The sequence below is a fragment of the Haliaeetus albicilla genome, chromosome 14, assembly GCF_947461875.1.
Source record: "Haliaeetus albicilla chromosome 14, bHalAlb1.1, whole genome shotgun sequence".
Classification (NCBI taxonomy): domain Eukaryota; kingdom Metazoa; phylum Chordata; class Aves; order Accipitriformes; family Accipitridae; genus Haliaeetus; species Haliaeetus albicilla.
In genome coordinates, this window is record NC_091496.1 from 8757627 (window position 1) to 8775938 (window position 18312).

At 44.4% G+C, this 18312-nt stretch overlaps 1 protein-coding gene and 1 long non-coding RNA gene across 4 annotated transcripts in view; one reads left to right on the forward strand and one right to left on the reverse strand.

The window, feature by feature from the left end:
• Window positions 1-11962, reverse strand: part of GRM3 (glutamate metabotropic receptor 3) — a 106585-nt gene extending 94623 nt beyond the window's left edge. For all 3 annotated transcript variants that reach the window (XM_069801679.1, XM_069801678.1, XM_069801676.1), the window contains exon 1: window positions 11209-11962. The gene's annotated coding sequence lies outside the window, so the exon portion shown is untranslated. The remainder of the gene's footprint in view (window positions 1-11208) is intronic.
• Window positions 11963-12302: 340 nt separating this feature from the next.
• On the forward strand, window positions 12303-13152 carry LOC138689028 (uncharacterized). The gene is made up of 2 exons (XR_011327835.1): window positions 12303-12666; window positions 12919-13152. It is a non-coding gene; the product is annotated as an uncharacterized lncRNA (long non-coding RNA).
• Window positions 13153-18312: the final 5160 nt, after the last annotated feature.

Here is an 18312-nt window from a genome sequence, read left to right on the forward strand (position 1 = left end):
CGTACTCTGGTAGAGTCACGCCAGTTAAATCTTCAAAGCAGCTGCTTACCTGTTCAGTGGGAATTCAGGGCTTGGAAGTTAATGGCCAGGAACTAATGAGTTGGACTGGATGTGTTTTAATTTACTAAGATATATTAAAACAACATGTTGATTAGTTTGAAGGCCAGAGGGGACGTTTTTTTGTTGCAATGTTAAGGTGCTCCATGAATTGCTACAGATACTTGAGTGACTGCTTTTTATTATTTTCTTCCTTTCTGAGGCTTTTTTTTTTTTTTGGTAGTAACTACTACTCTCATAATATGCATGAACCTAACGCCTGCAAAGGGTTCTCGAAGGAGCCTTTGGGGCAAGTACCTGTGGCAGCTCCATTAGGACCCCTTTCACGTTATCCGTGTCCTAGCCAGTTTGGGATACATTTTAGGATGGCCAGGGAAAAGTTTGAGTCTTAATAAAAGAAGAGAAATTAAACAAGAGCGGCACAAAGCGTGTCTAGGGGGCATGAAGTTCTGGATTCTTGCCTAATGCCACATTCATCAGGCTTAATGTAGATGAACTCTGTGTAGGTTTGCCAGCAGCAAAGTCGAACTTCTCATTTGAGACTTTCTGACGCATTGCTCTGCAGTTATGATCCTGAAAGCATGAACAGCTTCTGCCTTTTCATGGGCCCATAGCTGGAATACCCAAACACCGATCCCGTATTTGTATCCATCATTCAGCTCTGCAACATTCGTTGGTATATATTATGGCTGGAGTTGGTCTGGAGGCTTCTCTTCTACAAACACTCCCAGGGAGCTTTTCTTTGACTTGTGGACAATCAGGCTGCTAGCTGAAGTTAGGGATCATGATGGTCACTTCATACTAAACATGCTAAACATGCTAAACACATGTCATGCTAAACATGATACATGCTAGACAAAGCAGCAGTTAAGCATCCCTCTGTTTAGTAATGATTGAACCAACAGAAGCCATCACCCATACAGATGCCTCTGGCAAAGACAAAGCAACAGGTTGTTCAAACTACCTAAGAAATTTTCTTCTGAAATGTTAATGTGGCTGTGAAGGCTGACGATTTTTTTGGTTGGAGTTGTACGTGTTTGCTAACTAGAAATGACGAGAAGCAGTCAAGGAAAAAAGTAGCAAATTGGAAGGTGACAGGACAAGGACATCACTATGATTCTGTGAGGCTCCTGAGGGCTCTTTGGGCAAAATGCTGGCTGCAGTGAGGCTTGGAGCATGGAACAAAGAAATAGAACAAAGGATTTCTTTGAGGAATGTTGTATTCAAGTGAAGTCAAGCCATTTGTCAGCTGTACTCATTTTTTGGGTATGGGTCCAAATGGCTGACTGGAGAAGGTCCAAAGGAAAACAGCAAGAATAACAAGATTCTAAAAAAAGCACGTGCCTGAAAGAAGATCAGTTATTTCATTGAGTCAGGAGGAGATGGCTGAGGGGAACATTACATAAATGAATGTCAAAAAGCCAAAATCTAATCCCTTTACTATATAAAAGGCTGGAATGGGAAGGAAAGTACTAAATTGCTTCTGATCTCCATAGCAGTGAGGACAAGCTTGATAGGCTTGGTTGCAAAAAGTGGAATTTAGTTAAACTTTTGGAGACGTTCTGTCCATAAGAACAGTGAAGCACAGGCATGTACTGTTGCAGGAGGGTGTGAAATCTCTGTTGTTGCAGATTTTAAGGGAATCATTCAACAAATATTAGTTAATAAAGACTTAGAGATAGTTTATGGTATCTTTGGAGGGGGAGATGGATCAGATTAAGTCCTTAACTGGTGTCATTATCCGTGGAACTATAAATGCTGCGTTCAGGAAAATAGAACGTTGTGTACAATCTTTGAAAATGAAGAAGCTTACATAAAAAAGGCCTCTTTCTCTCCACTTCTACCCTAATGGATACTGCACCCTTTCAGGATAAGTTCTAATTGGGACCTTGTGCCCTTGCCAGGAAATCACAGGGACTAAGAAACCCTATTAGTCTCTGCAGCTGCTCCCTGGACATTGATTTAAGGTATCTAGGTCTAAATGGAGCTATTTGTCTACTTCCTTCCTTAAAACTGGTGAATGTGGAATAGACAGGCAGACTGAAAGGAGGATGTGGAGACTTGACTCCACCATCTTACCTACTGGCCAAAATACCTACATCAGTGACATTTTAGTGAGTGGGAACATCTCCCACAGATAAGCAGACAACAGAGCATTGCTGGGTCACACCAGTCCCTGTTGCTACAACTGGATGCTTCAATTTACATTTCACCCTTTGGCCAAGAAACCTGGGCTTCAAGTCATCTTCCAGCTCCCAGGAGCTGGCGTTACTTCCACACTAGGTTCTTCTTCCTTTCTTCATACTAAATAACACCACCAGGAATATGTTTATCTGAGCTTGATACTCGAGGTATTAACATTAACCTCTAAGCTTTGTCCTGGATATTTGCTTCTGGGAAAAATCTTGGTAAGATGGACTGCTATCATTGAGAAATTTATATTCCTTAGAAATCTCAAAAATATCGATGAAACAATAAAAAGAAATCAATCTTTATCTATTCATCAGAGGACTCTAATGTTGTTGAAGTGCCTGATATTTCCAATAGTCTTTCAAATGGTCTCTGAAACTGTTAAAATAGACACCTTTCCCACATTTTCTTTCTCTGCCTTTCACAAGCGATGGTTCTTTTAACCTCCTTCTCTCCTCTTTGTTTGCTTAGAGGATCAAAGCTTTTTTATTTATTTCTTTTTCCTCCCATACAGTTTCTGGAGTGTTAAAAAGCACCACCAGTATACTGAGTTTACATTACAAACAAGTTAAAATTCCCAGTCTGTCAGAGCTTTTCTCCTAGGATACCAAGGAAAGCAAAGTTCAGTTAAACTGCACAATTAATTGGAGATCACTTCTGAGTGAAGAAGAAAAGGTTGTTTTAAGCAGAGCTATTCTCTTCTTGGACATTTAAAGTCCACTTTAGAAAGCAAAATTATTATTCTCTGAAAGTTATCTCTCTTTATTTGTATTCCTGGAGCTACCCCATTAGGTCATCTTCCCTTTTCACTCATAAAATCATCTTAATGAATCGACTGTGGGATTAGCCATATGTAAATACATCCTTATTGACAGCCACATTGACAAGTGAATGGATTAAAAAGGGCATGGACTGCATGTTGCTTTTGCTAGAACAGCAGTCGTTTTTGTTCTGCTTTCAAGACCCTGAGGCAGACAGCTTATTTCTTGGTTATGAAGAAAGTGCTCTTTTCCAAGGTAAATGTATCCTGTAAAAATGGTAAGATAAAGAAGCATGTGCTGGATGGTTTGAGAATATTTGGCTGGAGCAGACTTCAGTGTTGATCTGCCATTCCCACACAGACAATTGCTACCCTTTTCTCAACTTTTGAGAGCAAAGACTGGCCTGATAACTCAATCTAGTGCATCAGTCCCATGTGGGATGGGCTTGCACCTTTTTAAGAAAATGCGCTGTCTGTTATTGTTGGGGCTTTTCTAAAGCCCTGATGGTTGCAAGGAAGAAAGTGGGCAAACACTATTAAGACAGCCCAACGGAATATACTGAAAACAGTTGCAAGGTAGGTTTGACAAGTGTACTTTAGTGTGTTCTTATAACATTTGGAAAAAAGTGATAAGAAGATTCCTATAAACTTTGTAAATTTTCTGCTAAAATGTCATTCTGTGGTAGCATTTTGTGGACAAGTATTTCATAATGAAGAAAAGAAGACCCTTATTACTGTCTATGCAAATAATGTGCTGTACAGACCAGCATCATAAGGTATCCTTTTCACACAATTTTGCTGAAGTTTAATCCAATATTACTACATTGATGTCCCATGTGGGTGGTTTCCCCCCCTTGCTTTTTACAAGGCAGAGTTAAATACTGGTAAAATACATCTGTTATAAGGTAAAATCAAGATCTTTCATCTGTTGTATACTGAAACATCTGGAACCTTTTGCAATGGAACCAAATTAGGTGTCAGTTGACATACAGTGAAGATATCTTTCTGACTGACTGAACATTAGTAAAAATGCCATTAAAAATCTATGATAAAAAGCCAAAAAGTCTATGGCCATATTCTCAACTGGTGACACTCAACACTCAAATAAATGCATAATCTCACTGAAAATTAGAATGAGTTTTTTTCAAAACTCCCTCATCATGGCAAAACCAATTATATTTTTTCATAAAATATCAAATTTTCAGTGTTCTTGCAGATAAATATAATTTTTGACAATTCTTATCCATGTAAGCTGATCCAAGGAAACAAACTGTTTTAATACCTCCAAAACTCCCCAGGTCTTACTGCACAGTATCTTTATCTTTTTCTTTGCTTCCATCCTTTTGTCTGTTTATCTGTTTTCTCTTCTTACAAAAATATACAGAAGTGAGGGAAGAAATAAATAAATCATTCTATGAGTTCTGGAAACATTCCCAAAATTTACCTCTTGATTTTTATCAGATCTCTGGCTATGTGATTCTAACAGCAGGGCAGTCAATTTCTGCTAAGTATCACAAATGCAATGTAATATTTTCAAACGCTAGCAGAACAATGTCTTCTCATGCTTTCCTAATAATTTCTCCACTCAATGATGCAACCACTGTGAATGAAATTAATAACAATATAAATATATAAAAATTATAAAATAATACTGAAATTGCTAGGCAGTAAGTACCAGATCAAAAAAACAGCTCAGCCAAAGACCTCCTATAAAGCATCCATGTAGAAATGCACATTCAAGCACAGCTGCAAGTCTCCCATCAGGAAGGGATGGCACATACAAGCTGGAGCCAGTATGGGATCTAAGGGGCCTTAATCACAGCTACATTATATAAAAAAGACAACCATCCTGGTGCTGTGAGCTGTACATTAAAATGGACAAGAACTGCAACGCATACCTGTGTAAGATAGTCAAGGTGAACAAGGTCAAGAGTGGTCTAGCAGCCTTCAGAGAACACACTAGCTTTCTGTAGGGCTCCATTCCTCACCAGGGAGGAGGAATGTAGCTGGCCCTTAGGACCCCTTTACTCCCATAGCAGAGGACTGGGGTTGCCTGACAGCTCCTGCACCATCTCAGCCCTGCTGTTACCTGTCCGTGGAGTAGGAAGCCACACCACTGATGAAACAATATTTGGGGATTTTTACGGATGAAAATGTTAGGAATAAATTTAGGGATAAATTTTAGGAATTTAGGGATGAAAAAATATTTTGTACAATTTTCAAACCCCTTTCAAATGGTGCCCCATCCTATACTTCATAGTTTGGTGTAACGGTCTTTGGTTTGACCACACAGTATTCAATGGCTGTCGCAAACCTCTAACATCCCCGAGTGCTAGATTTGGCATCTGACACGCTAGTTTTGCTGGAAGAGGTTTACGGAGTCGCACCATAAAATCAGGCAGCCCCTTGTTGGCCACTTATCTCAGCCAGCCTCTTTGCAGGTCTAATTCCAGAGAAGAATCCCAATACTGCCAAATCTCAGACTCAGTAAATTGCCTGCAGCATCCTCCTTCGCAGGCTGCACGGTAATATCTCAGTCAGCCTAACAACATGTGCTTTTGAGGACCAGCCACCACGAACCAGAGAGGCTTTGCAGAACCCCAGGTTATGCAGTTATACAGTTATGGTAACCTCTCCAGATGCAGCATTTAGGTAATACAAAAATTGTCCCCTATTTGAGTGTGGACTCATTAATGGAGCCTTCCATGGGTGTGGAAGCTAATGTATGAATCTTACTATATTTCTCAGCTGAGGGTACACTCAGTCACTACATCCTGCACACTTTCTTTTTGCTTTGTTTTCCACCAGCATGTCATCTTCTAGACAAAAGTTTTTCACAGCTTTCTGGTTCCCTTCAGCTCCTTCCTCCTGGCTAGCCCAGGCCCTGCCTCCTCCTCCGTACCAGTGGGAGGTGAGTTCCCCATACCACCCATCCCCTCTGCTCCTCTTTTTTTTTTTCCTTTTTTTTGGCAGTCCTTGCTTCCAGCCTTTGTCAGTGCTTTACCTCTGATTTCATCTCAGTCCCAAACCTTTCAGTTTTTCTTCCCTATTTTTTCTTCCCTTTGTCCTCTCCTCAAGCACCCCTCATTTTCTCAAGAGCAGTCCTGTTTCTTCTCACCTGCCTACTCTACCTCCCCTTCTCAGCACTTCCCCTCTCATGTGCCCTGTTCCTTAAGGGGTACTCTAAGCTAAAATATTCATCCTTCTTCCCACAAATACCTTCCTTTTAACACACCAATTCTCCTAATACAGTTCTGACCTATAAACTTTCTGGTTTTGTGGTCACCCGCTGAGCTTTTGTGTGCCCTTGCTTGGTTTTCCTCTGCAATCTGACAATCTCTCCATTGACTTCCTAAGAGATCCCATCAATCTGCTTCTGCCTCCTTTGTTTTTACTGCACTGTCTCTAGATTTTACCTGAAGCCCATGCATAACTACAAGTTTCCCCTCCCTCCTTTTCTAAAGGATATGCTTAATTTTTTGGTGTGTGCTCACTGTATGCTAATACCTGGTAAGACTTCTTGGCCACTAAGGACTTTAAAATTCTCTTACATTCTGCCTCTCTGCCTAGCTTCTTTATCTTTCTTACTACTTCAAATTACTATGGGAAAAATCAGCTCTGTGACATTTTCTCTCCTATCTTACCCTTTCCTACATCTCTGATGCTGTTCCCTTCCTTAGTCAGTATGCCTGAATTTGCCTATTATGACCTTTTTTGTTTTTCACAACTTCTTTTCTTCTCTAGTTCCTTTTCTAATGGAGAATTTCAAGGTCTCACAGCATCCACCAAAAGTGTGCTCCAAGTTCCCATTTCATCCATGAAAAGTTCATCACCCATTCCCTCTATACACCTTGCTTGAGGCATATTTGATATAGTTTATATACTTGATCATCACCCTGTATCCCTTTGGATGTGCTGGGAAAGTGACTTGCAAGATCAAGGTCATCAGTACTATCAAGGTCAAACCACTTGCCAGACTTTAAAGCGCTCTGAAGGAAGGCTGCCTCAGTAACTGGGGTTAAGACTATGCCTTTGCATGCGGTTAAGTTGGGTCTTAGAAGGTTTGCAAAAGCTTCTGCACTGCTGCTTAGGTTTCTGAGAGAACCTATTGATTTACATGAGTAGCCCATATGTTCCTACATAATCAGTACAATTGCTAAGTATACAAATTCTCCCATAATCTCAGCATAGCTATGAACAATAGCAAGATAATAGTTCCAACTATATCATTTTATATTTGAGAGGGCCAATATAAGATAAAAGCAATATAGTTCTACAGCCTTTTTTTTGTGTAAATTGCTATAGCTCTAGTATATTCTCTTCTTTTTGACTTTAATAGGTTCATAGTGATTTACCCCCTATGAAAATTTGCTGCATTGCTTTGGAAAGACAGCTAGAAACAAGACAATATATTCCTTGCAGTATTTTTGAAAAACAGAACATCCCTGAAATAAAATGTCCAAAACCCTCATAAGACAATAGGTAAGCCATCAAATTCATTTAGGTCACACACTAGATTCTGGGCTTACCTGAAAACAGAACCAATTGCACTGATCTGTAATAGTTAAAACACTTCTGACAATGAACTTTTTGTCTCAATGGAAATATCTGACAATTGCACTGAGGCTGTTCCCAGACTTCATTGTGCCCAGGAGAAATTCCTTTTTTTTTTTTTTTTTTTGTCATTTTACTCCTACTACTAAAACAAACTCATGATTTTCAAGCCAATCTGTGTTTTCAGAAGTTGAAATGTGTCCCAGATTTTTCTGTGACTTCACGGCTAGATTATCACAGTGAAAGTTGGCCTTACTAAGTTCATAGCCAGGAACAGTCACAGGCAGAGATTTAGGAAGATGGCACCAGCCAGAGACTACGCTCCTTCCCTGTCACCTTTGGAGATGAGGTCCACCACAGCTGTGCTCTGGACATTCAGCGCCGGGTGCAGGGGCAGGGTGGCTAATCATCCTTCTGGTCACCCCTTCTTGTTGGCTGTGGATACCCCTCAATTGCAAATGCAATCCACCCAGGGATTAAAGCACAACCTAATTCTCCACACTAGTAGAAAGCAAGAAGACAATCTTCTTTTTAACTCTCTGACCTGGACTAGGTTGTTGATTAAGCTTTAAACCAGCTGTCAGTTTTATGTCAACAAGCAGAAAAAAAGCCAGTCAATATTACATGATCTTCTCCACAAGAGCTTATGTAGCTTACTGTAGTTATACATATTCACACACAAACTGCAATGCTGTCTGATCCTGAAGTGTGGCAAGCATCTCTGTGTTGTTCTGTGGCATCCTGAGAGTGATAGTATTCCTAGCATTTTATCATCCAGAAAAATTCATACTAACTGATCGATAACTATAGTACAACAAGTTGGAAGAAACAAGGTGCAGAAATCCTGATAAATATTCTGTAGGGCTTTGGAAACAGCTTTCAAAAACTGAACAGAGAGTGAAGTCCCTTCTGCAGGATGCTGTTGGTGAGTTCAACAGCCTCATAGACAGGATCTCTCACCCCCTAAAAGCTTTAGGGTGGATTCTCAAATCACACTGCTAAACCAGACTCTTGGTGGGTACACACTTCATGAGACCCTACTGAATTCTTGTAGACAAATAGAGAATTTAGCCCACCAGGTTTCCAAGTAAAATTGCAATTTGACCCCAGCATAAGTGACACTAGAATCAGGTCATTCAGGTCTTATAGTATTCTATATGGGACTCCGTGAGCTTCAGAATGATTTACGTTCTGTAGGACACGTCCATGGGAGAGTCGTGTTTGCACAAAACGTCCAAATAGCTCTTTCTTTAAATGCTACTTTCTTCATTTCGAAATTCAGCTCCACTTATGTAACACAGACCACTGAACTGAATGATGCCACTATTTGTAATGTATTTCTTTTCTTTTGGCTTTCCAGCCTGATTTAGTACTTTGCTTTGTCACAATTTAATTAAGTGTAAAACCATTAAGTGAATCCAGAAAGTTACTTTACTCCTGCATCTTGCTTTAGATTCACTGTTTCAATGATAAAATTAGAATCTTACTCCTAGACAAGGTGTCAACATTTGCCTAAAAACTTTATTTCTAGAGGCTTATAAGTAGGTCATCAGCACAAGTAACCCAGACAAACATCAACAGCGATTAGAAAAGCATCTTGGCTCTGGGACAAAAGTCTTGTTTTCATGTACTTGATACCAATTCCATTTTGCTTCTTTTTAAGTTACAGAACAGTAAAGCAATTGGTGGATTTTCCATTTTGAAGTGTGTTTTATGTTTTATATGTATTGAGAGTGGCAGTGGACGGCATCATTCTTCAAAAAGAGCAACAAGCAAAAAAGCCACAGAAATTAAAGTATGAAATATTCTAGTGGAGGACAAGTTAGCTTGCATTGCTCTTCAAGTAATAATTTTTTTAAGAAGGATTTGCATGCATTGTTACTGATTTCCCTCAAAGAGTAAACATTACAAATGTACAATTTTTCCATCACCCTAATAGCGAATAGAAGTAGCTTAATGTGCAATTTGCCCCAATATAACTGGGGAAGTTACATTTTCTTGTAATACTTGCATTTATCAACATAAACAACAGCAGAAGTCATAATGAATTAGGTGTATTTGCAGAAAATGAAAAAAGTAATTTTCCTAACATATGCATTTGATCAGGTGGATTGTGTGCTTTTCAAATTGTTTTCATGCATATTTAATCAATGTGAAACATAAACTTATGCAAGCTGAAATAGGTATCAGTCTGTGTCCCAGGCTGTTGTCTTTCACAGTCTTCTGGTGGAGATTTTTTAAAGCTGACTTAATTATTTAAAAAATGAACTAAAATCATCTTTCGCAGGTGGCATAAACCGAGAAAAAGCCAAAGAACTCACAAACTACCAGCAAATCCTTAGTTCGGTTCAATGCAGTATCAGTAAGATGCCTAGTTTTTCAAGAATTTCTTGGTTTTTATCAAGATTGCTGAAATACAGGGTTGTATGCATAAAATGATCCATGGAAACACTATGATAACCTGAAGGGGAAAAGCCCCCAAAATCCAACACCCCCCCAAATCCTATCTACACACTAGCATTGAGATACACTTTCTCACACCCACATGTGTATCTCAGCAGATATGTGTGCCTCACACACACACAGATGAAAGATACGTACCCACAGACCTCTAGGTCTACACAGAGTTAGATAAACACTGTCTAGGAATAAAGCCACATTCCTATGAATCTGTACATATAATACATCTATATGCATCCAAGCAAACACAAGCATAGATATGTAGACATACACACCCAGAGACATAGGAACATAGGCAAGGCACATACGTAGGCACAAACGACTCTGGAAGCACACACATACACCTATACAGCTGGATGCATACTCACATGGACAGATATACAGGCGTATATGAGGGAGAGTTTACATTGGCTCTATCATCCCTGCTAATTTCTCCTTTCTTTTTGAAGCCTTCCAATTTTAGGATCCTGGAGTAAGCCAGGTCCCTGCAGGGGAGATACCTCAGGAGGAGCAAGGCACTTCCAGTTTCTTTAAGGTTCCCCACCTCTCTCCCAGCAGCAGATCCAGGGAGATGAGCTGGGTACCCAGCACCGCTCTCCCAGCTGCTGGCTTGGCACTTTCCACCCCAGCTTAAGGAAGCGTATAGGACGGCAAGCTGAAGATCTCCTCCCTTCACCCCCAAAGCCTGCCTCTGCGGGAGCAGGAACCTCTGGGCAACATCTGGACACAGCTGCTTTACCCTGGGCGAGCCAGCCCCTTTTTGCCCACCCCCCGCCCAGCTGCGGACTCCGGGGATCCCCCTGCACCCTACCTGCCCTCTGCAGGTGTGAAAGCCCTTGCCCCCCCCCCGCCGCTTCTCCTGGCCCCCGACTCCCATCAGCAAACCTCTTTACAAACCACCGCTCCAAACTTTTTCTGCGGCTGCACGACCCGCAATTCCCCGGGCAGCGGCTGCGGCTCATCGGGAGGGCAGGGTGGGAGTGGGGGGGGGTGCGGGTTGCAGGGACCTGGGATGCAGGGATGGAAGCTGCAGGGTGTGGGATGCGAGGACGGGGATGAGAGGAGGGCTGGGATGAGGGATGCGGAGATGCGAGGACCGGGATGCAGGGATCCCAGGCGCAGGATGCAGGGAGCGGGATGTGGGATGCGGGGACCGGGACGCGGGATGCCGGTACCCAGCTCCTTACCGTGCGATGGAGGTAGGTCCCGGCGAGGGTCTCCAGCTGCTCCCGGGCATCCCGATGTGCTCGTTAAACATCCACCGGGGAATCTCACCCCCCCCCCCCCAAACTTGTGTGAGCTGCCTCCTCTGGGAACCGTCACGCTTTCTCCCCCCCCACCTTGGATGGGATCCCGATGGAAACTCCTCGAGGCCTCCTAAGCGGTCAGAGGTAAGGCTGGGAGGGAGGAGGAGTAGAAGGGGGCAAGGGGAGGCAGAGGCTGGGATCACCAAGCGATGCTCCCCTTCCCTTCCCCTCTCCGCTGGAGCACCCCCTCCCCGTTCCTCCCAGCAACTTTGCCTCGCCTCGACCAGGCAGCGCCTGGGACCGGCGCTGGGAATTGGGGGCCCTTTTCGCAGCCTGGCATCTTTCTAGATTTCTTCTCCTTTCCGGCCAAAGGGGATTGGTGCAAAGCTTTAAATTAGGAGGCGACCTAGACTCCCAAAGGCGAGGAGGGAGAGCCGGCTGGCATTCGCAGACCGCCTCTCCCGGCTCTCGGAGCGGGCGGTAGCTCCGCACCGGCGCTAGGCTGCGCTGGGCTGAGGTTTTATTCCTACCACGGATCCCTTTCACCGCCCTTCCTAGTTCTAACTTTGAAGCTGCCCTATTAGCTCTGGGCACGGCCGGGAGAGGGGTTTGGGGATGGAGGGGAACCGCTCTCCCCAGCGCTGCCGGGGGCTGCGCGGCGCGGAGATGCCCGCGGCTGCTTAAACTGCGCCGGCAGGAGCGCAGCCCGGTCCTGGGGGGGGGGGGGAGGAGAAAGGACACGAAGGGGGGGACACCACACACACAAGGGGACGCTGCTGTCGCCTGGCAACCCCGCATCCCTGCCCCGAGCATCCCTCCCCCAGGGCCCTGATTGGATGGGGCCCGCGGGAGGGATGAGGGGCCGGACGGCCGGACGGACGGAGGGACGGACGCGGGTCCCTCCGAGGATTGCTGCGCCCTGGCACTGCGACTTGTCGCAGCCTTGAGCGGGCAAGGGGGGGACTGAGAGCTGTCCAGGGGCTTGTGTCGCCGTCCTCCTGCCTTCGCTCTTCCAGCTGGCTTGAGAAATTTGCTTCTGCTCTACATCTCCTAGAAAAAAGAATGTATTTCTGTGTATACATATACAAATACATACAAAATATACAAATATATGTGTTTCTATAGGGATGTATATAAGTAAACGTAGACATTCTATGCATGCTACCTGTATTATCTATATTCTTTGTGTTATCTCTCTATATTCTAACACTCCCATATGGGAAGACGGAAGAAAAATAGTTACTGGGGAAAGATCACTCCAGAGTGCAGCAAAGCCGGATGCAAAAGGAAAAAAGAAAGCTACACTTTGTGTTATATATGTCTGAAAACCAAAGGTTTACATCACCTGGAGTGTTCGCAGGAGGTCGTGGTCCTAAAGAGAGAATTAAACACCGTGAGGTGAGTGAGTTGTAACAGTCAGTGAGGGTGGATGCGTTGACTTCAGAGAGGGCGAGTTTAAGCTATGCTGCACGGGGAACCGCTGATATTACATGTGGCTTCATTGCTCATTCTTTGCTAGGGGGGACAGCCAGCAGCTGCTTCTTGCTGTTTGAGTGTAGTATGGAGAGGGTGTCCATAAAACCCCAATACCTCCCTTTCCATCACAGCTCCGGTTGGGACACTGTGAATTTCTCACCTCTAACTCTTCAGCAGGGAGAAAGCCATCATCCACTTCTCCCTGAATTCTTCCCCCCACCTCTGGACTTGCCCCCAACCCAGCTCCCACCAGTGTACCATCAGTGCTCGGGTGAAGCAAGGAAGGAGGCACTGCAGTCAGGAGCTGCAATCCAACAACTCACATGGGGCCACTATTGTTTCAGCAGCCGCGGTTCTGGTAAGGAATTAAGCCAAAGTAAAGTGAAATAAACAACAACAAAAAATCTGTTTCTGCTTTTTAATATTTTATGTTAAGTTATTTAACATCTGCTTGCTTTTGTGGTCTACCCATTACATTTGAGCTACTGGGCTAATTTTATAAGAGTTTTTTTCTTGGAAGCCAAGGACATTCACTAAGATGTGCATGTTAAACTGTTTCATTAAGGACTTCAAAGTTAAGCAGGGAGCAAAATGAAAGAGTCCAGTTTCCCTCAGGTTTACCCTACTGTAATTTGGATTAAAATGTACATGAAGCATTGCAATAACATCAGGGTAAACTGGAATGAATAGGAAATCAGTCCCATGTCTTTTAAATCATAGCACAATTTGACAAACAGGTCTGGAATACTATTTTTTTTCACAGCCTTGCAGGCTGATTGCCAGAAAAGACTAGTGGAATAAAGGATCTGATTCTGCATTGCCTTGTACACAGCAGTCATGGCTGAAAGTGAATATGAAAGTAACTTTTTGGTTGGGCAGGATATAAAACCCACTATGTATGAAATTGGTCACCACAGGCACCAAGTGGAATTTGGCTGAGATGTATTGCGTGATTTGCAGGAGGCCACTTAGAAACAAGGAGGTGACCTGGTCATTCATGCCTTGGCTTCGAGAAGCATCCTTGGAACGGATGTTTCACTCTTTTTCCATGCCTGCTGCTGTGCAACATCTGATAACGGTTCCTAGCACTGCTAGTACTTGCATTTACACCTGATTTATGGCTACTGAGAAGCAGGAAAAGAAACCTGACCGGCCAACCGAGCTGTAGGCAAAGGCACGAGGGTTTCAGTCCCACTTTCTGCCAGTGCGCTTCCTCAGCTGGTTCTCCTAGCACAGCAGGGTCTCATTTTAGCCACAGGAGAACTTACCCAGTCATCCCGAAGCAGGATTCTGGAGACCTTATTTCAGTGTATCACTCTGGCAGAACCATCTTTATTTTTGTAGGGACAACAACTGTGCCTCCATTCACTTTTGGGATAGCGTGTGCTACATCCAGAGGGTGTTGTGAAGATGCAGTCCCGTACTGAGCATGTGTTTTTCAGGCAGTCAGATCCTGGGAGTTATGGGTACGCACAGTGGTACAACACAGGGCAATCCAAACATCTCAGTGAAGCCCTGGGCTAAGCCGTGTTTGGGTGTTACTGGGCAAATTACTCACTTGAGGAGAAATTGTGCACCTTGTGCTACACTTGATTGTAGATATATCCCTAGTCAGACGCAGCAATCAGGGAATATAAGTTCTGCCAGGGGACAGCTTTGAGAAAACAATCAACAGCCCTCAATGTCTTTGTCCTGGATCCAGAGAAGGAGTCTTAATATGAAATGTATTTATTTATTTATTTTCTGCCTCTGACACAAATATGTTAAAGCAGCATTAAAAGTTTCTTAAATAGGAGAATTTTGCCTTTGTGTATTATCTGTTAGTGAAATAATAGTTATAGCTAGTTAATAGATAGATTCCTTTCAAATTGAGTTCCCACATCACACCAAGTTGGGTTCGTAGAAAGCTTTGATGAGCAGAGGAATTTGGTTTTATAAATTCATGAATGTGATTAATTAACAGGCTTACCACCACAAATAAACAGATGTGTATCTTTTTCTTACATGGAATTTTAGCATGAGCTTCAAGATTGTACACATGGGAACTTTCCAATTTTATGTTTGATGGCAAGATACTGTTCCAGGAAAACACTTTGCAGGGTTCCCTAACTTGCTAGAAGCAGCTGTTTTGAGACACGCTCAAGTTATTTGCTGATTAAAGCCTAAAGCGATGCTTTGGAAAAATTGCAAGTGTGCATGTACAGCAAGCGGGTGATCTATGGATTGGGCCCAGCCTACCTGAATAATTCATGAGGCCTGTGAGCTTTCCTCCTTTCCTGGGGACCTTACAGAAATGGACAGGGAATAGGGCCATGGATCAATGAGCTTTTTCTAGCAAATTTCTCCCTGCTACCTGATTTCCAACAGCTCTGCAGCTCCTTCCTTTGCTTCTGACTGGGCATAATCCCACTCTGCGGCAGTTGTCCTGAGCTAACGGTTGTGGTCATCGCCACAGACCAAGCCTGGCATATCTCAGTAGTTTGGGGCACACATCAGCAACACCTAGAGATGATATGCTCTCCTGGGAGTCTGCCAATCCCAGGGCACAAAACACCAGTTCGATGGAACAGGAGGGCTACTGTCCCAATTTTGGCTAGCCACAGGGGTGTAGATGTGTCTTCAAAACACTATGGCCGTGGCGGTCTCCATCTTTCGAGATACAAAGGCAAAAAGTTCATAGGGGCTGATGGAGAGATCTACAAAGCCCCACACTGTCTGGCTCATCCCTACCTGCCTACTGTAGGTGACACTGACATACTCCAAAGCAACAACCCAACAGCACGGGGCTTGCAGAGGGACATGTGCCCCCATCTGGTAGTTCCTAGGGGAGATCCACAGCTGTGAAAAGTTTAAGGGGTGTCACTCTGTCATACTCAAGGGCCTCATGGACCACCATGGAAAATTAGGCACTGTTGTGGTGGGTGGACCCTGGCTAGACACCAGGTGCCCACCAAAGCTGCTCTATTACTCCCCCTCCTCAAATGGACAGGGAAGAGAAAATATAATGAAAGCCTCATGGGTTGAGATAAGGACAGGGAGAGATCACTCACCAGTTACCGTCATGGGCAAAAGAGACTCAACCTGGGGAAAATTAATTTATTGCCAATCAAACCAGAGTAGGGTAATGAGAAATAAAACCAAATCTTAAAACACCTTCCTCCCACACCTCCATTCTTCCCAGACACAGCTTCACTCCTAAATTCTCTACCTAACCCCCCCAGCAGCACAGGGGGATGGGGAATGGGGATTGGGGTCAGTTCATCACACGTTGTCTCTACCACTTCATCCTCTTCAGGGACAGGACTCATCACACTCTTTCCCTGTTCCAGCGTGGGTCCCTTCCCCGGGCTGCAGTCCTTCAGGCACAGACTGCTCCAGCATGGGTCCCTTCCACGGGGTCACAAGTCCTGCCAGGAGCCTGCTCCAGCGTGGGCTTCCCACGGGGTCACAGCCTCCTTTGGGCATCCCCCTGCTCCGGCATGGGGTCCTCTCTCCCCGGGCTGCAGGTGGAGATCTGCTCCCCCGTGGACCTCCCTGGGCTGCAGGGGGACAGCCTGCCTCACCATGGTCTTCCCCACGGGCTGCAGGGGAATCTCTGCTCCGGCGCCTGGAGCACCTCCTCCCCCTCCTTCTCACTGAGCTGGGGGTCTGCGGGGCTGTTGCTCTCACGTGTTCTCACTCCTCTCTGTGGCTGCAGTTTCTGTTGTACAGTAACTTTTTGCCCTTCTTAAATCTGTTCTCCCAGAGGCACTACCACCGTCGTTGATGGGCTCGGCCTTGGCCAGCAGCGGGTCCATCTTGGAGCCGGCTGGCATTGGCTCCATAAGACATAGGGGAAGCTTCTAGCAGCTTCTCACAGAAGCCACCCCTGTAGCCCTGTGGCTACCAAAACCCTGCCATGCAAACCCAGTACAACTGTACCAAGAAGTGGCAATCTAGTGAGTTTCTGCTGGGACAAGTATGCTCTTTCTTATCTCTTAACAACACTCATGGTTGATTAACTTCGTCACGAAGCTCATAATCAAAATGGAATGTCTTCTTTTCTTATTGTTAAGTAGTTTTGAAGAGATTTTAGGTCAATACCCATAGTGCAAAAAGTCCCAACGTACATTACTACTAACAGTGGTTATCCTTAAGAGGTGGCACCCATTGGGACTCAGCGACATTGTTATTTCTTGTCAGATATCCAGTGATGACTTCTTCAGCTGACTAAAGGGATATTGGCCTAGCACCAATGTGGAGAATATGCCATGACGTGCTCAGATATGCTCAGGCACTTCTTGGGCAGTCTGAGCGTTTCTCAGCCCCAAGGACAGTGGAAACTCTGACTACAAGGCTCAACACCACAAAACCCTGGGCTTCACATGGTATGGTACGGCACATGGAAGGAAGACTGCATTCAACACTGTCTGTGCACATGCAGCTGCATCTTCCCTTCTGCCTCCACCTCCCATGACCATCAGTGTCTCAACCTACCCCTTCTCCTCAGCTCCCCCTTCTCCAGCTAACTTTCCCATTTCCTTCAAACAGTTTCCCTCTGCCTTTCTCACCTTCTTCTCTTTTACTCTTTATACAGATGGCTGCCTGCTCATGCCTCTTGGCTATGTCTCCAGTTAAACCCAAGGTTTCCTTGCCCCTTCTCAGCAAAGAGACCTCTTTCCATGGAAAAAAACCAGCAGCTGTTGTTCATCTTCATCAGCTACAACAGGGGAAAAGTTCTGGCTTCACTGTGGGAACTAGCTGCCCTCTTTCCACCTCTGCTTCCTCCTCAGAAATCAGGTTTCCCAACATACTGCTGGGGACACACATGACACCCAGCTGTCGTCCAAGTGGGGCTGCTTCATAAAAATACACGAACAGGCAAGGATCCCTCCAGGTCCCTGCCAGATACCGGAGTATACACACTCCACTTGCACCCCACAACCCTTCCCTAGCCAAAATCCTACTGCAGTTTGTGCAGGTGCGGGGATGAGCATAACACAGGCTCTGCCTGATGTATGCCTGGTATGCGCACCACACTTTGAACCACCTCCAGTTTCCATTGCTCATTACTCTGGAGCCGAGGTCCACCATCAGTCCGCATCTTCTCACTCCATCCTCCCCAATGTCTGTGATATAGGAGGTGATACTTGTCTTCTGAGAGGAGACTAGCCTTCCCCAGAAGCAGCAGGGATCTTCTTCATAAGGGGACAGGGCATGGCACAGTAGCACATTCCAGTCTCTGCCGTATTCTTTAAATTAATACGTGCAGATGACCCCATTCTACAAAATCCTGGCTGTTCTCTCTTTTTCCTACCATGTGAATAATTGGGTACCAGACACCAGAATGACCTAACACATTTTGCTTTTGACTTGAGTCACCTTTATGTTTCTGTGCATTATTATTATCTTTATTAGTATTTCAGCTGGTAGCAATCTGGCTTCTTCAAACTACTTCTTCCTCCTTCCTCAAAATCCCCTAGCAACATTTCTTCTCTTCTGAAACACTTTCCCTTCCCCCATCTCTCTTCTCTGTAGGAATTACTGCATTTACATATTTTGTTTAAGGTGCTTAGGAATTATTGACAA